This window comes from Myotis yumanensis, unplaced genomic scaffold (genome assembly GCF_028538775.1).
Source record: "Myotis yumanensis isolate MYYU_CA2020_CCGP unplaced genomic scaffold, mMyoYum1.0.hap1 SCAF_1, whole genome shotgun sequence".
Lineage (NCBI taxonomy): Eukaryota > Metazoa > Chordata > Mammalia > Chiroptera > Vespertilionidae > Myotis > Myotis yumanensis.
In genome coordinates, this window is record NW_027223752.1 from 123,338,414 (window position 1) to 123,357,552 (window position 19,139).

General features: G+C 37.6%; 1 protein-coding gene across 1 annotated transcript in view; it reads left to right on the top strand.

Annotated features, from left to right (window-relative positions):
• LOC139013047 (MAM domain-containing glycosylphosphatidylinositol anchor protein 2-like) overlaps positions 1–19,139 on the top strand; it is a 512,403-nt gene that overhangs the window by 463,325 nt on the left and 29,939 nt on the right. The gene's annotated exons all lie outside the window — the stretch shown is intronic.

A 19,139-nucleotide genomic window follows, 5' to 3' on the forward strand; every position in this document is an offset into this window, starting at 1 on the left:
GCTCTATGTCTTGGGTGACTTCTGTTTCTGCTACCTAGGGTCTCAGTAAAGATATCACCTTCTGCTGAAAGCCTGACTGTCCTCTTTTACATCTCTTGTGTGAGTCTTTCCAAAAAATTTGTGCACTTCATTGAACACACAAAATTTAATTATAGTTCTATGCAATCTCTGAGGGAAAGCTGACATGATTATATATATATACTCATATATATATAATTTTCCCTCATCTTAGATATGAATTCATCTGTCCACATCCTATATAATAAAGAGCTAATATGCAAATGGCAGTCACGCCCTCACACCGTCACATTGTAACGGCTCAGACACTCAACACTAGGGAGAGTGGAATGGGGACCAGCCAGGTTGCGGCCGGGAGAGGGACAAACCGATGCCTCATGGTCCCAGGTGACAGTGCCTGCAGCTGTGGCCCAGGCAAAGCCTCCCACCCACTGTCCCCTGTGGCTGCAGCTGGACCGGGCAAAGCCAGCCTAGGTCCTGGGTGCCTGCAGCCAGCAGAGGGAGGGAAGCCCAGGTCCTGGGTGCCAGCAACTGGCCAGAGAAGGGAATCCTGGGTCAAGGGTGCAGGGTGAGGCAGAGGCAGTTAGGGGAGATCAGGGAAGCAGTTAGGGGCAATCAGGCCAGTAGGGGAGCAGTTAGGGGCGATCAGGCAGGCAGGCAGAGGTGGTTAGGGGTGATCAGGCAGGCAGAGGTGTTTAGGGGAGATCAGGCAGGCAGGTAGGCAGGCAAGCAGTTAGGAGCCAGCGGTCCTGGATTGTGAGAGGCAGTCAGACATCCCTAGAGGGGTCCTGGATTGGAGAGGGTGCAGGCCAGGCTGAGGGCCCCCCCCCCCCCCCCAGTGCACAAATTTTGTGCACTGGTACTCTAGTAGGATTATATTTGGGGCCATGGGATTCTTTTCTCCCTAAGTTATCTTTTTCCACCTCGCACCAGTTGAGGCTGAAAGAATTTCCTCCCTTTATCTCTGGAGATGCAGAGTTATTTTCTGTCTAGGCTCCCACCCCCACTTTCCAGAAGAGAGAACACTCTATTATCAGCGGCAGCTTATCTGTTGAATATGTATGAGTGTCCTAGAATTTAGAAAATCTTGTCACTCACTTACATAACTTGGTGGTGACATTGAGTCCTCTCCCTTCCCCCATATTTCTTGAACTAGGCCCTTTTCTGTTCTGAAAATGCGGTATCCTTCTCAGCTCCTGTGCCCTTCTGTACTCTCAGATTCTTTAGTTGTCAGAATTCACTTTCTTATGCCAGAGCCTTATTTCTAATGCCATTTTTTTTCTCAAACTTCTTACTTGGTAAATATATGTCTTTCAGTAGCAACATTTAGCATACTGTTAAACATTACCACCAGATTATTAATTCTGTGACTTGTCAAATATTACTACAAGGTAATAGGGTTCTTTGTTCAAATGTAACTTAGAAAGCCTGACTTTAAGAAAAGCAAACAGGTTTCCTCACCAGAGAACTATTAATATTGTAAATCTCTTACGAGTGAAGGAAAAAGCAGCATTGTGAAACATGTCTACCCTGTTAAATATTTTAAGACCCTCATTTATGAACCACCCCCATTTTTATAAGGGACAACCTTCAAATGAGGGCCTGTGAGTAGAAGGATAGAGTGAAATTAACATTAATATTTTAATCTCTATGTGTATACTTTCCTAAAGTTGATATGCTTGAGGAAAGGTTGGTGGGATTTAAGTTATTTCCCCTGACCCATGATAATCACTGTTACCCTTTTTTACAAAAGAGAAAAAAAAAAACAAAACGATATAGTTAACTACTTTAATCTTTATTGGTGCATTACCTCAAGGTGAAAAAAACTTCCAGGACACCAAACAAATGGAAATTATTCTGTTATTGAAAAAGTGAATGACTTATATTTGGGCAGCAAATTCTCTTGCAACTAGGGTGGTTTTCAATTCTTTTTGCTTTCAATAAAATTGAAGAGGGACCTAATAGAGTTGTCAGTGCACAGGCTACTGGAAATAATTTGTGATGATGTAGCATAGCACTATAAGATAGTCTTCCCAAAGCTTGGAAGAATTTCAAAGAATTTTCCTTTCCATATTCTTATTTATGTGAGCAAGTTTCTCAGTTTTTAATTAGGAAAATGAAAAATAGAAATGAGTAATGTGAAATCTTAGTTTTATTCTAACAATGTCATGATCATTCAGTGTACATGAATTAATTGGGGGAAAAATAGTCCCACTCATCTGATTAAAAGATGAATTTCCAATAAGAACTTTTCAAAAAAACATGACATATTTATATTGTTTATATCAATTATGTACTAACATACTTTTAGTGATGACTCAAAGAATAACTTCAATCTCAGCTTCAAATATACTCACATAGATATTATAAAATATTGATTAGTAAATGACTTTCAAGCATTTAAACATAATACCTCAAGATAAAATTCTGTAGAGAAAAGTAGAGTGAAACATTATTTAAGGACAAAAAGAAATGATGTAAAATTTTACTATTAAAGATGACCATGTTTTTAAATTTTTACTAGATTATATTGAGTATCAAATTGTTGTATATTCTAGGGATCAATTTTTTTAAACACTGCAACCTTTTAATAATAAAAAAGTTACAAAACTTTTTCCATCTCATCTAAAAGAATAGGTCTTATTAATTGTACAGTAACAAAGATGTTATTGTTAAAAGTAGTTATTAGAAAGGGGGAAATTTTAACTTTAGAGAAAGGGCCAGTATACCTGCTTTCTTTTCTTTTTTTTTTTTTTCATGTCAAATATTTTGAAATAAGATATAATTCATATGTCATAAAACTCACCCTTTAACATGTACACTTTTAATTCTTCACAATCAATGGATATATTTTTAAAAAATGGTGTGACCATGTTATTTTCTAACGTTAGTAGTTACAATGCTTCTTTGCAATTAAACTATGAAAATAATGTTAGATGTTAACCAAAAAAATATGTGAGGGTTACCTTGTTTTTCAGAAGTATTTTAAGGGATATGTGGGCAATAAATATTTAAAGGCCACAATTCTATGTAACACTCTTTGTAAAGCATTGATCTGATATGACTTCAGGTTCTTGTTTTGGTTCCCAGGTTTCCATGTCCTTCCTCTCTTCTCAGGCTATGTGGCTGTTTCTTAGTGAAGTTCTTGAAGAACTATAATGGATTAATTATGCAGTTAGTTTACATAACTTCTAATAGCTTGGGGTTCAATTGTTACAAAAATTTTATTGAGCAATTCTATGTACCAGGCACAATTTCAGGCACTGGAGATACCAGCAGTGAATGAGAAGACAAAAAAATTCCTGTTCTTATGGACATTCTGAAAAAGAGACACAGACCATGGGCAAATATATAAGTAAAATGTAAGAGTAGTAGATGGGAGAGCTGAAACAAGTAGTCCAACATAATTTAAGTTTCAATAAAATGTTTTGGGAAAATTGCAATGAAAAGCTGATATTTGAATAAATACCTGAAAGAAGTATAGGAGTTTGGCAAATATTTCTGAAAGAGAAAGCAAGGACAAGATCACTGAGATAAGACCACACTAATTATTTGTTAATATATTTTTATTGTTAATAGTATTACAGCTATCTCCCCCATTTCCCACCCACCTTTACCAAACTCCTCCCAGTTCCTACCTACCCCCCAGCTCTTTACTACTCTACTGCCCAGTACATGGGCTATGCATATCTTCTATAATAATAATAGCATAATATGCTAAATAGACTAGACAACGGAACAACCTTCCATACGTCCATCCAGATGACCTTCCAGATAAAACTGGGGCTGCGAGGGCCAAGGCAAGCTGCCACTGCTGCAAGGACCGAGCCCCTTGCACAAATTTCATGCATCGGGCCTCTAGTCTATATATATAAAAGCCTAAGTGACCGAACGACTGAACGACTGGTTGACCCATCGCTATATTGCACACTGACCTCCAGGGGGAAAACACTTAAAGCAGGAGCTTCCCCCTGGTGGTCAGTGTGCTCCCACAGTAGAAGCACTGCTCAGCTGACCTACAGGCACCAGAGGCAGGGCTCTCGGCATGACCCTCTCCCTATCAGGACTGACTGGGTGTGAGTCTGTGGCAGGCACAGCAGGGCTGGGATGAGTGGGAATGGCAGGCAGGAGTGGCAGACGTCTTTGGACTGCCTGTTTCGGCCCAATTACTGCAGGCAAAGCTGACGGACCCCACCGGTGCACAAATCCGTGCACTGGGCCTCTAGTAAGTATATAAGTTCTTTGGTTTATCTCTTCTTGTCCACCCAACCCCACATTGAGTTATGTCAGTCATTCCATGACTCCATGTTTCAGGTCTTGTTTTGTTGGTCAATTCATTTTGTTCATTAGATTCCACAAATAAGTGAGGTTATGTGATATCTGTCTTTCTCAGATTGGCTTATTTCACTTAGCATAATATTTTCCAGGTCCATCCATGCTGTCCCAAAGGATAAGAGATCCCTCTTCTTTATAGCTGCACAGTATTCCTTTGTGTAAATGTCCCATAGCTTTTTTTAATCCATTCATCTACTGATGGGTATTTGGGCTGTTTCCAAATCTTAGCTATTGTAGTAATGTTGCTATGAACATAGGGGTGCATATATTCTTTCTGATTGGTATTTTGGGGTTTTTAGGATATATTCCCAAAGTGGGAACACTGGATCAAATGGAAGTTCCATTTTTAGCATTTTGAGGAAGCTCCATACTGTTTTCCAAGTGGCTGAACCAATCTGCACTCCCACCAGCAGTGAACTAGTGTTCCCTTTTCTCCACATTCTCATCAGCACTTGTTGTTTGTTGATTTTTTGATGAGAGCCATTCTGATAGAACTGAGGTGATATCTCACTGTGGTTTTAATTAGCATTTCCCTGATGATTAATGACTTTGAGCATTTTTTTCATATTTGACTTGGCCATTTGCAAAATCACACTAATAATTAATGAGGAAAGGTCAGTGGGGCTGGACTGGTGTGAGCTGTTAAGAATGTGAGAAATGATATCTGAGAGGTCTGAAAAGAATATAAAATGATACAGCTGCTATGAAAACCAGTATGAAGATTCTTCAAAAAATTAAAAAAGAATTACTATGTAATCCAGAAATTCCACATCTGGGTGTGTATCCAAAATAATTTTAAAGCCAGTTCTCAACAAGGTATTTGCACACCCATGTTCATAATAGCATTATTTATAAGAAGTGAAAGAACTCATGTCCATCAACAGATGAATGGATAAACAAAATGAAATATTATTTAATCCTAAAAAAGAAGGAAATCTTGTCACATGCTACAATATGAATGATATATATATATTATGGGAAATAAGACACAACACAATCAAATCACTTGAAAGTACACAGGCATCATATTTCTTAGGCAGTAGGGTTCTACTGTGCCAATATGAGTTTTTTAATCCATTAATTGTTTTGTAAATAGAAGACATTTATCTTTAATTTTCATGAACATTATTCACAGGTGGCTGAGATTGAATAGCAAGTTATTTTCTCAATTTCATAAGGTAAAGCTGCCAGAGAAGTATTGAGTGAAATATTGACTGTATGTTAGATTTTTCCTATTTCAGACATTTTTGTTTTTCATAAGATATTCTTGTTAGAAGTGTTTTATTGCAAAATTAATATGAATGTTATTTTCTTCTTTTATTGAGATGTCACTCTCACCTTGTCCTTCTTCTTACCCTTTTGCTAATCTAAGCATATCTGTATCCTAACAGATATGTTTAGCATTTGATATCCATTTAGCTTTGGATTCAGTTGTCACTTCCAAACTGTGCTCCTGTTAACACTGATGTTTTATCACTAAAGTGGAATAATGATGTTTGCACAGTGGGTTAACAGATTAAATTTTCTTTCTTTTCTTTTATTTTTTTGAAAGAAAGTAGTATGACTTTACTGAAATGTTTTAGTACAGTGTTGGAAGACCTTATAATCTTATATTCTAAACCAATACAAGCACTGCAAATTATATATTCCTGAATCCAGTTGACATCTTATCTAATTAAGGACAGTTATCATATGAATACCTGTAAGTTGATTAATATAAGTTAAGTTGGAGGCTCAGTGATTTGGGTATGTTCACATTTTTCTGGCTCCCCTTTTTGGTTAGATATACACTAAGACTGCCAGGTTAAACTTTCTTCATTCTACATATTTTGTCCATAGATAATTTTAGTCTGTTAGTGCTAATACTAGCTCACTAGATTATGAAAGAATGAGTAGCTAACCCACATTAACAAAAATGTGCACAGCCCAGACAGTGTGGCTCTGTGGTTGAGTGTCAACCTATGAACCAGGAGGTTAGGTTTCAATTCCCAGTCAGGGCACATGCCTGGGTTGTAGGCTCAATACCCAATAGGTGTGTGCAGGAGGCAGCCAATCAATGATTCTCTCTCATCATTGATGTTTCTATCTCTCTCTCTTTCTCCCTTCCTCTCTGAAATAAAAACTGTGCACAATTTTGATTAAATGTTTTATGGTTATTTTTTGAGACAGGACCTGTGTATGTATATTGTCATTGTATTTTATGTGAAGCTATTGATACTTTCCACAATGAAATATTTTACAACTCTATTCCATTCTGAAAGTGGTCTGCCTCAATAAACTTGAAAATTTGTTATTTATTATAAGAATATCATATTTTAACAATGTTTCTATACTTCATGAACCTCATATTTAGGATTCTAAATTTTCTAATATTTGTCTTTACTTTTCATCAAAGTACTCTCTCTCCTCTTTCTCTTTATGTGTAACAGGGTCTGATCAAGTAAGGCATGGCACTATCTGACTGTTTTATAAATTGGGATTGACAGTGACAGTGCTGAGGCATGGCTCTGTGTACTATAATCACTTCTCTTATTTCTAATAACCTATTTCCTCCCAATTACCAATGAAATAAAATAATAATATTAACAATAATGAAATTAATAATAGTAATTACAAGGAAAACCTCCCTGATCTATGAGTTAGGTACTAAGTGGAACTAACTTAAAAGTTAAAATACTTGTTAAGATACCTTACTAATACATGGGTGTAGATAAAAATTGAACCCAGGTATTCTGCTTTAAATCTTGTGTTTTTTATCCTGAACTGTTTTTTTTTAAATAAGTATATGCTGTCTTATCTTGAGTGATATTGTTTTATTTCCAAACAACTGCAAAGTGGTTTCTATGCAAGTATGGAAGTCTTAATGGTTCATGGGAAATGAAATATCTTGGTGCAATTTGTGTGGAAACAATGAACAAGTGATGTTCACTCATGGTAGCCATTATTTTACTGATAGAAAATAGCCATGACTGTTATGATAGTTTCTTCATGTGTAACAATACCCAAGATATAGCATATATACTACATGGCCAGTGAGTCATAATAGGCAAAGCCCAACATTTCTTTCATTCATGAACAGAAAAACAAATATATATGAAAACAAAATGTGCTGTAGGCACTTTAAAGCTTAATAAATAGGTAGGAGTTATGGGAAATCTTCTAAGCAAGATTATAATTAATATATTTTTATTGTGTTTAATAATGTTATTATTTTTCTTTTAAAAAAATGGACCACATTAGGAAAAAATATTAAAACAAAGCAAAATTTAAGAGGCTATTGATGCATTTCAGGTGAGATGATAATAGTGGCCTAGATTGGGATAACATCAATTGAGATGTTGCAAAATAGTTAGATTAGGATATGTTTTAGAAGTTGAATAAACAGAATTGCTGAGAGATTCAGAGAAGGATAAAAAAAGACTCCTATAATTGTGTAACTTACTGGATATTTGGGTTATAAAATAAAATAGCAAGCAAGACTGGGCACTCTTTGGAAGATCTTAGTTTTCATCCCAGCTTTTCCCATTTAGTTTATTGTGATTTTGAAAAAGTCACTTACTCTTCATTATATGTGTTTCCTCAGGTACAAAGTGAGGGAAATAATAGTACAAAGAATTTTAATACTGATGAAATGAGCTATTGTATATGAAAATATTTAGCACAGTTAATGGCATGTATTTTGTACTCAATAAATTTTTAATGTTCATGAAACTTTGTATCCTTTAACACAATGAATCCTCTCTGTACACTACAGATTAAATGTTAAAAATGTTATTATTATTTATATTATCACTAGAGGCCTGGTGTACAAAATTCGTGCATGGGTAGTGTCCCTAGGCCTAGCCAGTGATCAGGGCTGATTGGGGCCTTCAGCTGCTTGCTGGGGCCTTCCTTCATTCCGCGCTGACCTCTAGTGGTCAGCACATGTCATAGTGAGTGATAGAACTCGCCGTCTCCTGGTCCAACTCCCCGGGGGGTGGGGGGGACACTTTGCATATTATCCTTTTATATATATAGATTATTGTTGCTGTTATCACTGTGTATTGCATGGCAATACAATGATAAACTGCACAGTGGGAAATCAATAAGCATCATAATCAACATTAGTAATCAACAAATAAATTGATGAAATATAATAAAAGTGATCAAAATATTTGAAAGTTATAACATTAAGGGAATAATTTATTTTCTACAAATTATTTTGGATGCAGTGCCCAATCAAAAAGTTTGTAATTATATCCAACTAAGGCCAATCAGATAACTCTTGTTGAAAATATAAATTCTTTTTTATCCTGGTGTTCATGTTTAAATATCTTACAGGGGATCCTCAAAGTAATTTATAATAATTTACATAATTGGAGTAGAATTAGGGGGATTTAATCACTCACTCATTTGGGCATTAAAACAAATTCAGAACTTTCCTGAGGTGAATCATAACCCTACACATAGATATGCTTTACTTTCTGGTAGAGGTGGTTTGTTCTCTCTTTCTGTGCTCCATAGTTTTCCTTAAAGAATGCCAAAAAATATGTTGTCTCATGTTTAAATCTTACATGTTAAAGGATATATGTTAAAGCATCTAGGACCATATTTGGTTTGCAACAATAATTAGGTGTATGCTTCACCTTTAGCAGAAAAATAAATGAACAAAACAAACAAAGAACACCAACAACAACAAAAAGAAACCTCATAGACATCATCTTTCAATTGGGGGCTGGGGGCTCAGGACAAGGAGGAGGAAGGAATTTATGTTTTGAGGAGGAACCTAGATGGCAGCTAGGTAAACGCCTGTACTTGCTACCTCCCACAACCACATCAAAATTATAACAAAAATACAGAACAACTATCATCCAGAACCACAGGACAGCTGGATAAGTGGAAGCACTTCCAAATTTGATACAAAGAGGAGGTAAAGAGGTAAAGAAGAAAGGTAAACTAGAGAAGTAAAGAAGAAAGTGCATTAAGACTGGTAGGAGGTGTGAAGGCGCGGAGCAGGCTAGTCTGGCACCTGGGTGTGCCACTTTTTAATTGGGAGGGAGATTGCCTCTTTGGAGGCCACCTGGAGGAGCAAGGAGTCCCAGCTCTACACCAGACCCTCAGCCCAGGGTCCCAGAGCTGGGGAAAGAAGTCACTATAGGCAGTAAGTACTACAGACTGTAAAAACAACTGTGGATTGAGGCTGAGTGACACACAGGCTGCTAGAGACCCAACTGCTCCTCTTAAAAGGCTGGCACCATGAACTGAGTTTACAAGCTCTGGCTTTCTCTGAGCTCCAGTGCCGGGCGAGGCTCTGGGGGACCCAGACAGATTTGGGGAGAAACTGGACTGTCTGGCATCAGGGCAGGAAAGTGGTGTCGGCTTTCTTCCAGACAGAGGTACTTTCAGAGGTTATTGTTTCTGTTTTGGGACCTCCCAGGTGCAGGGCTGACTGGCAGACATTTCTGTTCTCTCTACCCTGGTGATTCCCTGAGACCCCACCCCACCCAATTTATAACCCCACCCAAGCTGTATGCAGCGGCTTTTGCATATGAATGGCCTGTCCTTTCTGAGCCTAAAACCTGTCAAACAAGCTATAGCTGGGTCAGGGAGCCCCAAAACTATCAATAAAAGGCCCAAGGCCGGCACCAGCACCAGCCTGCCTTGCTTCACAGCTAGGCCTTGTCTGGGCACTTCCAAATCCGATACAAAGAGGAAGAATCTGCAGATCTCTCTGTAGCTCCTGCTGGGTGGCCCCAGGCAGTGGCTGACTTTGCACCTCCTTGGAGATCTAAGAGCCAGTGTACCCAGTGTACTCAGTGTGAGACCATACCAGATTACAACTCTACACATCCATAAGTGACACACTCAAGGGGCAGACTCAGTGAGCACCATAGCCCCACTGAAGCAAGTCCTGCCCCATAGGGTGTCTCCTGCACAGCAGCTTTCCCACTGTAGTCGCAGCTGGTCCCCATAGCCAATTGGCCTGGAGGTCAATTCCTCCCAGTGATACCAACAGCAATCAAGGCTCAACTACAATAAGACTGTGCATAACCCACAAAGGGGTTCACCAAAAGTGTCCACCTCAGATGATTAGGGAGGCTGAGCCACTGGGCCCTATAGGACACCTACTATGCAGGGCCACTCTATCAACTCAATTTACAGCTACCCAATACATAGAAACAAGCACAAGGAAGCAGCCAAAATGCAGAGAAAAAGAAAGATGTTACAAATGAAAGAAATGGAAGAAAGAAAACTACTGGATATAGAGTTTAAAACCACAGTTATAAGGTTACTCAAGAATCTTCTAAAAACCTCCAAGCAACTTAGTATGACCTTCAAGGATCTTAGTGAGAATGCCAAAAAAGTGGAAAAGGACCAGTCATAAATTAAGCATAGACTGACTGAAATAATGAATAATGTACAGGGATTCAACAGGAGACCAGAGGATCCCAAGAATCAAGTCAATGATTCAAAATACGAGGAAGCAAAAAACACCCAACAAGAAGAGCAAAAAGAAAAAAGAATCCAAAAATATGAAGGTAGTGTAAGGAGCCTCTGGAACAACTTCAAGCGTACCAACATTTGCATTATAGGGGTGCCAGAAGGAGAAAAGAGAGAGCAAGATATTGAAAACCTATTTGAAGAAATAATGACAGAAAACTATCCCTACCTGGTGAAAGAAATAGAATTACAAGTCCAGGAATCACATAGAACCCCAAACAAGAGGAATCCAAAAAGGACCACACCAAGACACATCATAATTAAAATGACAAGAGCAAAAGACAAAGAGAAAATCTTAAAAGCAGCAAGAGAAAAACAGTTACCTACAAGGGAGTACCCATAAGATTGTCAGCTGATTTCTCAACAGAAACTATGCAGCCAGAAGGGAATGGCAAGAAATATTCAAAGTGATGAATAGGGAGAACCTACAACCAGGAATACTCTACCCAGAAAAGCTATCATTTCTTATTGAAGGTCAGATAAAGAGCTTCACAGACAAGAAAAAGCTAAAGGAGTTCATCACCACCAAACCAGTATTATATGAAATGCTGAAGGGTAGGAAGAAGAAGAAAAAGGTAAAGATAAAAAATTATGAACAACAAAGTGACAGCAATTACATATCTATCAACAAGTGAATCTAAAAATCAAATGAATAAAAAATCTGATGAACAGAATAAATTGGTAAATAGAATAGAATCAGGGGCATGGAAATGGAACAGACTGATGATTCTCAGAGGGAGTGGGGTGTAGGGGATGTGGGAAGAGATTAGTCCAAGATCTTATATGCATGTGTGCAGTACCTATAGACACAAACAGTAGGGTGGCAAGGGCCTAGGGTGGGGTGGGAACTGGGTCGAGGGTAGCTACAGGGAGAAAAAATAGGGACATCTGTAATAATCTCAACAATAAAGATTTAAAAACCCAATGCTTTAAAATTACGACAGTATCTTAAGTCCTAATTTTTTTATAATACACAAATGTTTGTATGGAAGGGTGTATTAATTTATTAAATGATGTATAAATATGTAAATAAATAATAAAACTTAAAATCACTGCCATACAAAGTTTACCAATCGTAGTCCTGCTCCCTGAACACAGTTTTATCTGTTGCAAATATTGAGTATTCTGCTTTCTAAAAGTCCAAATAATTGTTCTGGCTTTAGCAATGAAGTATCCCCATGCAAAGGTCCAGATGGAGGTTGCATTCTTTGTTGCAGTCTAAGGGTAGGGATGCTCTGGCTCAGTGTCTAATCTAATGTAAAGTATGGTGACAGACTGATACCACAGGGACTGAGACATTTCCCCTTCTGCTCCAGAATTTCCCTTGAAAATCCTGTATCTTTGACACATCCTCCTGAGACTTTTCAAGGCATTTCTGAGGCCTCCTGGGTAGTTTTTCCTACAGCGTGAATGTTTCCCTGCTCTAGAAGAGCCAAGTTGTCTCTCATTTCCTTCTCTAGTTATCTGTTTTTCGGGAACAGTATTTGCAAAACAAAGGGAAATAAAAGGAACTGGCTTTAAAATTATATCTATTTTTTTCTTCAGTGAGTGTCTTACCCCTCAGTCCTTGAATTCATTCCTGTCCTACTTTTTATAGGAATATATAAATCTGTTCTTAAAAAAGACATAAGGTAGTCTATGATTAATTTAACAACAAACTGAAGAATGTAGAGTGAGCATAAGAATTTTGGTAGAAAAGATGAATCAAAACATAAATTTAACTTTTGGATTTCAAATATACTAATTTTGTCTAAGTCCTTATAGCAGGGTCAATTGAATTTACTTTACCTGTGTTAATTGAATTTATTTACTAGGTATTAGAGAAAATAAACCAAGAGATTTTTATTACTTTGACAACCCTAACAGTATGTTGCTCTTAAGCAAACTATTTTGCCTTCCAATCACTAAGATTTACAACTATTCTGATGCTCAAGAATTGTATATTTTATAAAAGCAAAGCAAAACTAACAAAAATAAATAAAATTAAGATACTATAATTTGCCTGATGCCAACCATCTGCCAATTTTTACTCATTTTATTACTATAAAACTGTTTAACTTCATTAAGTCATTAAGTATTTGTAATATATCTTTTAAAATATAATTTTATGTTTGGCTCTAAGAACTATCCTATCTGAATCACTTCCTTGTGGCTACTATCTAGCAATGATTTTTTGTAAATTCATAGAGAAAATTATTTTTTTCATTTTTAAAAATTTGCTAAAATGACAGTATCTCTATCTCTTTGGTAAAACTTACATAAGATGCAGAAAGAGATATGCTTTTTGTTATGTTTTATTCTTGCTATTATCCATCTCATGACTATATTTTTTAAGATGAATTCATCAGTGTATTCTCTTCTCCTCCTTGCATTATATATGTTTATTCTTTCATGTATTTGTTTATGCTTTCACCTATCTAACAGATATACTAGTATATTGACTATATCAATTTTACACTACAAGGCACTCTGAAATGTACACACATGTTTACTTCTATCCCCCTCGCTCTGGTGGATTTCCTCGTCGGGCTCCTTTGCTTAAATGCTACCCCTCTTCCTCAGCTCAAAGGTGTAAAGACTCAGTGCCTCTTGTCCACAAGGATTTTATTTTCTTTGTGACTAAAATGGTTCTGGAACCAACAAACCAGTTCAGATACAGCCTGAAGAAAAGTCTCAACATTAGAAAAATAAAGTAATTTTAATCAATAAAAATATATCAACAACAAAAAAATCTGCACTATGTATCTGTTAACTATAGATCCCACAAAGTAGCAGCAACAACCTCTACTAGTTTTGCCTATAGGCGAGAGTGGAAGATTGGGAATCTTCTTGTCCCCTAAACCCAGGACTGGGGATCTGCCTTCTACCAGGTTTTGTACTCTCAGAGGTCCTCTAGCTTTTCATTGATATATTGGAGTGTTGTTTTGTTTTGTTTTCATCATCTATTGCTAGATTCACCAGTTTCTGGTTCTTTTCTGTTGCCTTTCTTTTTGTTTCTCTTGGAAATCCTTCTACAACTTGAAATAAAAAAGGGGATCCTACCCATGCATTTTGCTGATCATATTATGAGACCTCATTTCTGGGGAAAGTATTAATGGCCAGAGAGATATTGTAATGGGCTCATTCCACAATTACGTGAATGAACTTCAGAAGTTATTAGCTCAGCCTTCCATATCTATCAGCAATTCTTTTTTTTAACAGTTATATATTTTTTATTTATTGTTATTTTTTAGGTTGTTAATTCACTTTAATTGAATTTATTGGGGTTACATTGGTTAAAAAATTATATAGGTTTCAGGTGTACAATTCTATAATACATCATCTGTACATTGTATTTTGTGTTCACCACCCTAAGTTATGTATCTTTCCATCACCATTTATCCATCCTCTACCCCCTCGTATCTTCCCACTCCCCCTTTTCCTCTGGTAATGACCATACTGTTATCAGCAATTCCTTCTAACACTTCACTATAGACATGTGTACAGTACTGTTCTGACACATGGACATTTGGGGCTGCATAAAGGGAGTTTGGGAAATTGTGGCTTCCTGGAATGTATCGAATGTGTTTCTACATGTCTTAGAGAAGCCTGTGAATGGCTCTACTTTTCTACCAACAGTGGTGATTTAGAAATAGGTGTGATATGATTGGATCAGGACTTTAAGGAAGACTGATAACTTTTGGGCTAGTTGTTAAGGGGAGCAAACTGAAAAACTGAACAAGACTATCAAGCAATGCTTTGCACACACTTGTTCAATGTATATTGTAAAGTAAACGGGAAAAAAGTAAACATAAAATCAAATTGTCAGTCATCATGAGCATAAATGAACATTCTGACTGGGCAGTAGACTGAAGAGCATTGAGCAGCTCAGTGTAATGGGGGACCCTCAGGTTAAAGCCAAACTCCACTCATCATTAGCTCTATGTGAATATGAACAAGACACTTGATCTCACCTGACCTCAATTTCCTCATCTGCAAATTAAGAGTAGTAATGGCAAATACTTCATAGTGTTGTTATGAGTGTTAAATGATTTAATGTTTATAAAACTCTTTTAAAATGCTCTTCTAGCAGTAGAGTTATATACAAATTGCTATTATTATTCTATTTAAACAAATGGTTGCAAACAAGAGTAGGATAGCCTTGGCCAGTGTTGCTGGTTGAGCGTCATCCCTGCACTAAAAGGTCATCAGTTCAATTTTTTATATTGGGGATAAGAATAAATTAAACATTTTATATGTTTACAAAACTATGACTACTCTGTACCTACAGTTTTACAATTTTCTTTTTTTTCACTTAAATTATTTGGACATTTTTCCATGTCAGGACATAAAGTTTTTACCATTTTGATGGTTGTTTAGAGTTAGTAATGGAGTTTGAAATAGTTTAATCCACCATTTTCCCTCCATATCATGGATTGACAGTACTTCTTAGAAGAACTACAGTTCTTTAGATTCCTTGTTGCAATGTGATATTTGCAACCCTATACAATGAGTCATTGTTAATATCTGGTTCTTTTGTTGTTTAGAGTGACTTTTTCCTTTCCAAAGAGAAAATAGCTCTTGCTACTCATAATAACCTGAATTCTTTATAGTGGAGAAAACCTAAATCTGTGTAATCACCTGAAATATAGCAGTGGCAAAAGTAAATGTGGAGTAATAAATCTTTTAAAACTCAGTTAAAAATAATGAATTGAACACATATATTAAGACTTTTGTTATAAAGTTGTAAAAACGACAGTCATAATGGGGAAGGAGACTTCAACAAACAAATCATTGGAATATAAACAGCATCTGGTCAGCTGAAAGGGAAAAATAAAGCTGAATTCTAAGCCAACATTGTTAAAACAGAGAAGAAACGTGATTTATATCACAGAATCCTCTAACCCTGTAGTTCTCAACCTTCTGGGCCTTTAAATAAAGTTCCTCACGTTGTGACCCAACCATAAAATTATTTTTGTTGCTACTTCATAACTGTAATGTTGCTACTGTTATGAATTGTAATGTAAATATCTGATAAGCAGGATGGTCTTAGGCGACCCCTGTGAAAGGGTCATCCGACCGCCAAAGGGGTCACCACCCACAGGTTGAGAACCGCTGCTCTAACCCCTCTTCCCAATACCAAGGCTTAAGAAATTACTGTATCCACTGTCTGTGGTTATAGAGGGGAAGGCAAGACTAAAAAACTGGGAGAATTGGCTAAAAAGCAATTAGACCCCAATTCTCTCTCCTTGACTCTGCATAGTTGAGTGGTAGCCCCTCTAACACTCCAAAGAAAAAGAAAGTTTTGTACAGTGGGGCCTTGACTTACGAGTGTCCCGACTAACAAGTTTTTTGAGATAGGAGCCGTCTCTCGGACGATTTTTTGCTTTGAGTTGCGAGCTAAAATTTGGGTTACGAGCCAGCTTCAGATACCCCACTGCTAGTTGGTACAGCGAACATCACAGTGAATGCCACAACATCAGCTCAGCATCAGGTGTCTCACTCGTTCACTTTTGATTTGACATACGAGTAATTTGAGTTACGAGCTCTGTCATGGAAAGAATTAAACTCCTAAGTCAAGGCCCCAATGTATTCTGAAAAGGGTAAATGATAGGGTCTCTGCTCAGGTAAATGAGAATAGTAATTTAAAACAGGGTGAGTACTGTAAATGACCATTGATTTGATAAAGTTGAAACATCCAGTACCCAGCCTACTCTCCTGCCACCACAGCTCCAGGATGCTGGAAACATAGCGCACATCCTCCAGGATGAAAATGGAAGATAATTTTCCAGGGAATATGGGGTGGATGGGGAGAGAATCCTAAAACTAATTACATCAGAGGTCCCCAAACTAATGGCCCAGGAGAGCATCATATAATCAAGACCGCAGTTAACAATTCCCATCTATGGGCATGGAATTTCCAAACAGTATTTTAGTGTTCTACTCTTAATATGAGTAAACAGCTATGAACCAGCACATAATTATGAAAGGCATCTTAGATGAAAGAAGGAGGGGAGGAAAAAGAAAATCATATGAAAAGAGAGATGATAAAGAGGGAGTAAACTTATCTTTGAAACTGTTTATTAATCTCAGAGTGCTAAACATACCCTTACATCCAGGAATAGTTTGCTGTTAAAAATAATTAACAAGTATAAATGAGCTTTTGGCAATTAAAGATCAGGTAGTTGTGAGGGAAACTCAATAGGAGGTTTGAAAATTAAAGAAATCTCTCAAGAAGTAGAGCAAACAGATAATGAAATGGAAATTATAAGAAAAAAATAGAGAATTATTCCAGGAGGCTTGTAATTTGAATAATATGAGTCCCAGAAAAAAGGGGAAGAGTAATAATAGAGAAAATTAATTATCAAAGAATTAGGATAAGAAACTTTCCCAGAATATAAGAAGAGAACACAGGACAGAAGCTAGTGGAAGTTGACAATGGTGCAGGGATATTCAGAGATTACAGCTGCTGAGCAGATTCAAAACACAGCCTGTCCAGAGTGGAAAGCTAGAAGCTCTTCTGCAAAAGGAAGTGAATGAAATGCTTAATGTATTTGTATATTCTGATACAGAGAAATACGCTGATGAATTGCAAGTGAATTAATGACCTATACTAATAAAAGGGTAATATGTTAATTAGACTGGGTCTACCGGACATCTTCCAGACATCCGATTTCCATCCGGATAAAACCACAGTGGCAGGGGCTGAGGCAGAGGTGGTTAGGGGCAATCAGGCTGGCAGGGGAGCAAGCAGTTAGGGGCAATCAGGCCAGCAGGGGAGCAAGCAGTTAGGGGGTGATCAGGCAGGCGAGGGAGGGCAGTTGGGGGTGATCAGGCTGGCAGGGAGGGCAGTTGGGAGTAATCAGGCCAGCAGGGGAGGGCAGTTGGGGGCGATCAGGCCTGCAGGGGAGCAGTTAGGTAGCTATCAGGCCAGAAGGGGAGCAATTAGGGGTGATCAGACTGGCAGGCAGAGACGGTTAGGGGCAATCATGCAGGCAGGGGTGATCAGGCAGGTAGGCAGGTGAGCGGTTAGGAGCCAGCAGTTCTGGATTGTGAGACGGATGTCCGACTGCCAGTTTAGGCCCGATCAGGCCTAAATCGGCAGTTGGACATCCCCCGAGGGGTCCCAGATTGGAGAGGGTGCAGGCTGGGCTGAGGGACAACCCCTCCCTCCCATGCACAAATTTCGTGCGCTGGGCCTCTAGTAACTATATAAAATAGTATCTTTAAGGAAAACCAAAAGTGGTGCAAAAAAGGAAAAATTTCCTAGTATTCTATTGGCTCAGCAGTGAATATCATTCATGGGGTAATAATACAAAAAATGCTGAGTAGTAATTAAACTGAAATGAGGATATGACTGTATTTGGGAACTTTGGGCGATAAGAGGTGTGTCCTATATCTGTGCATCTGTGTGCTTTTGTGGTGGAGGTGAGTGACACTGGGCAATGCAGAAGACCTAAATCCCCATATTCCATTTAATGGAAAGCCAATACAGAATGCCTCAAACAAAGAAACAGAAGAAAAGGTATAAACATGTTATTTGGATGTATGACAGTAATAAAATATGCTAAAATGGTTGAAAACTATTCCATTAAATGAGTTTAAAGGGCTTTGGGTGGCATTTGTATTTTAAAAACAAATATCTTAAAAATATTTGCTGCTAAATTATACATATAATTTTTTTTTAAATATATTTTATTGATTTTTTACAGAGAGGAAGGGAGAGAGATAGAGAGTTAGAAACATCGATGAGAGAGAAACATCGATCAGCTGCCTCCTGCACATCTCCTACTGGGAATGTGCCCGCAACCCAAGTACATGCCCTTGACCGGAATCGAACCTGGGACCTTTCAGTCCGCAGGCCGACGCTCTATCCGCTCTATCCACTGAGCCAAACCGGTTTTGGCAAATTATACATATAATTTTTATAAAACAAAATTACAAGGGAAAAGTGGATGGTTTTCTATAACTTGCAGATTACTAAAAACTAAACTGAATTTTAAGAACTAAATCATGAGGTGGGGAGTTCCTTTAAAAACCCCTGTTACTTCTAAAAATGAATTTTGTGTTTTGTTATCTTATTCAGGAATTTGGAGAAATACCACAAGAAAAGATTATAAGAACTCCACATTGTTGCCTTTAGCACTATTTGTCCCAGAATTAGTATCTTTAGGAGGTAAGAGTGAGAAACATGAATATCGCTTTTTAATGGGCAGGAGAAGGTCTGGCACCAGTGTGGCAATAGTTCACCTGCCAACCTAACTTAACTTTAAAATACAGATACACAAAGGGGCATGTGGAGAGAAAAATATGTATATTAATATTAC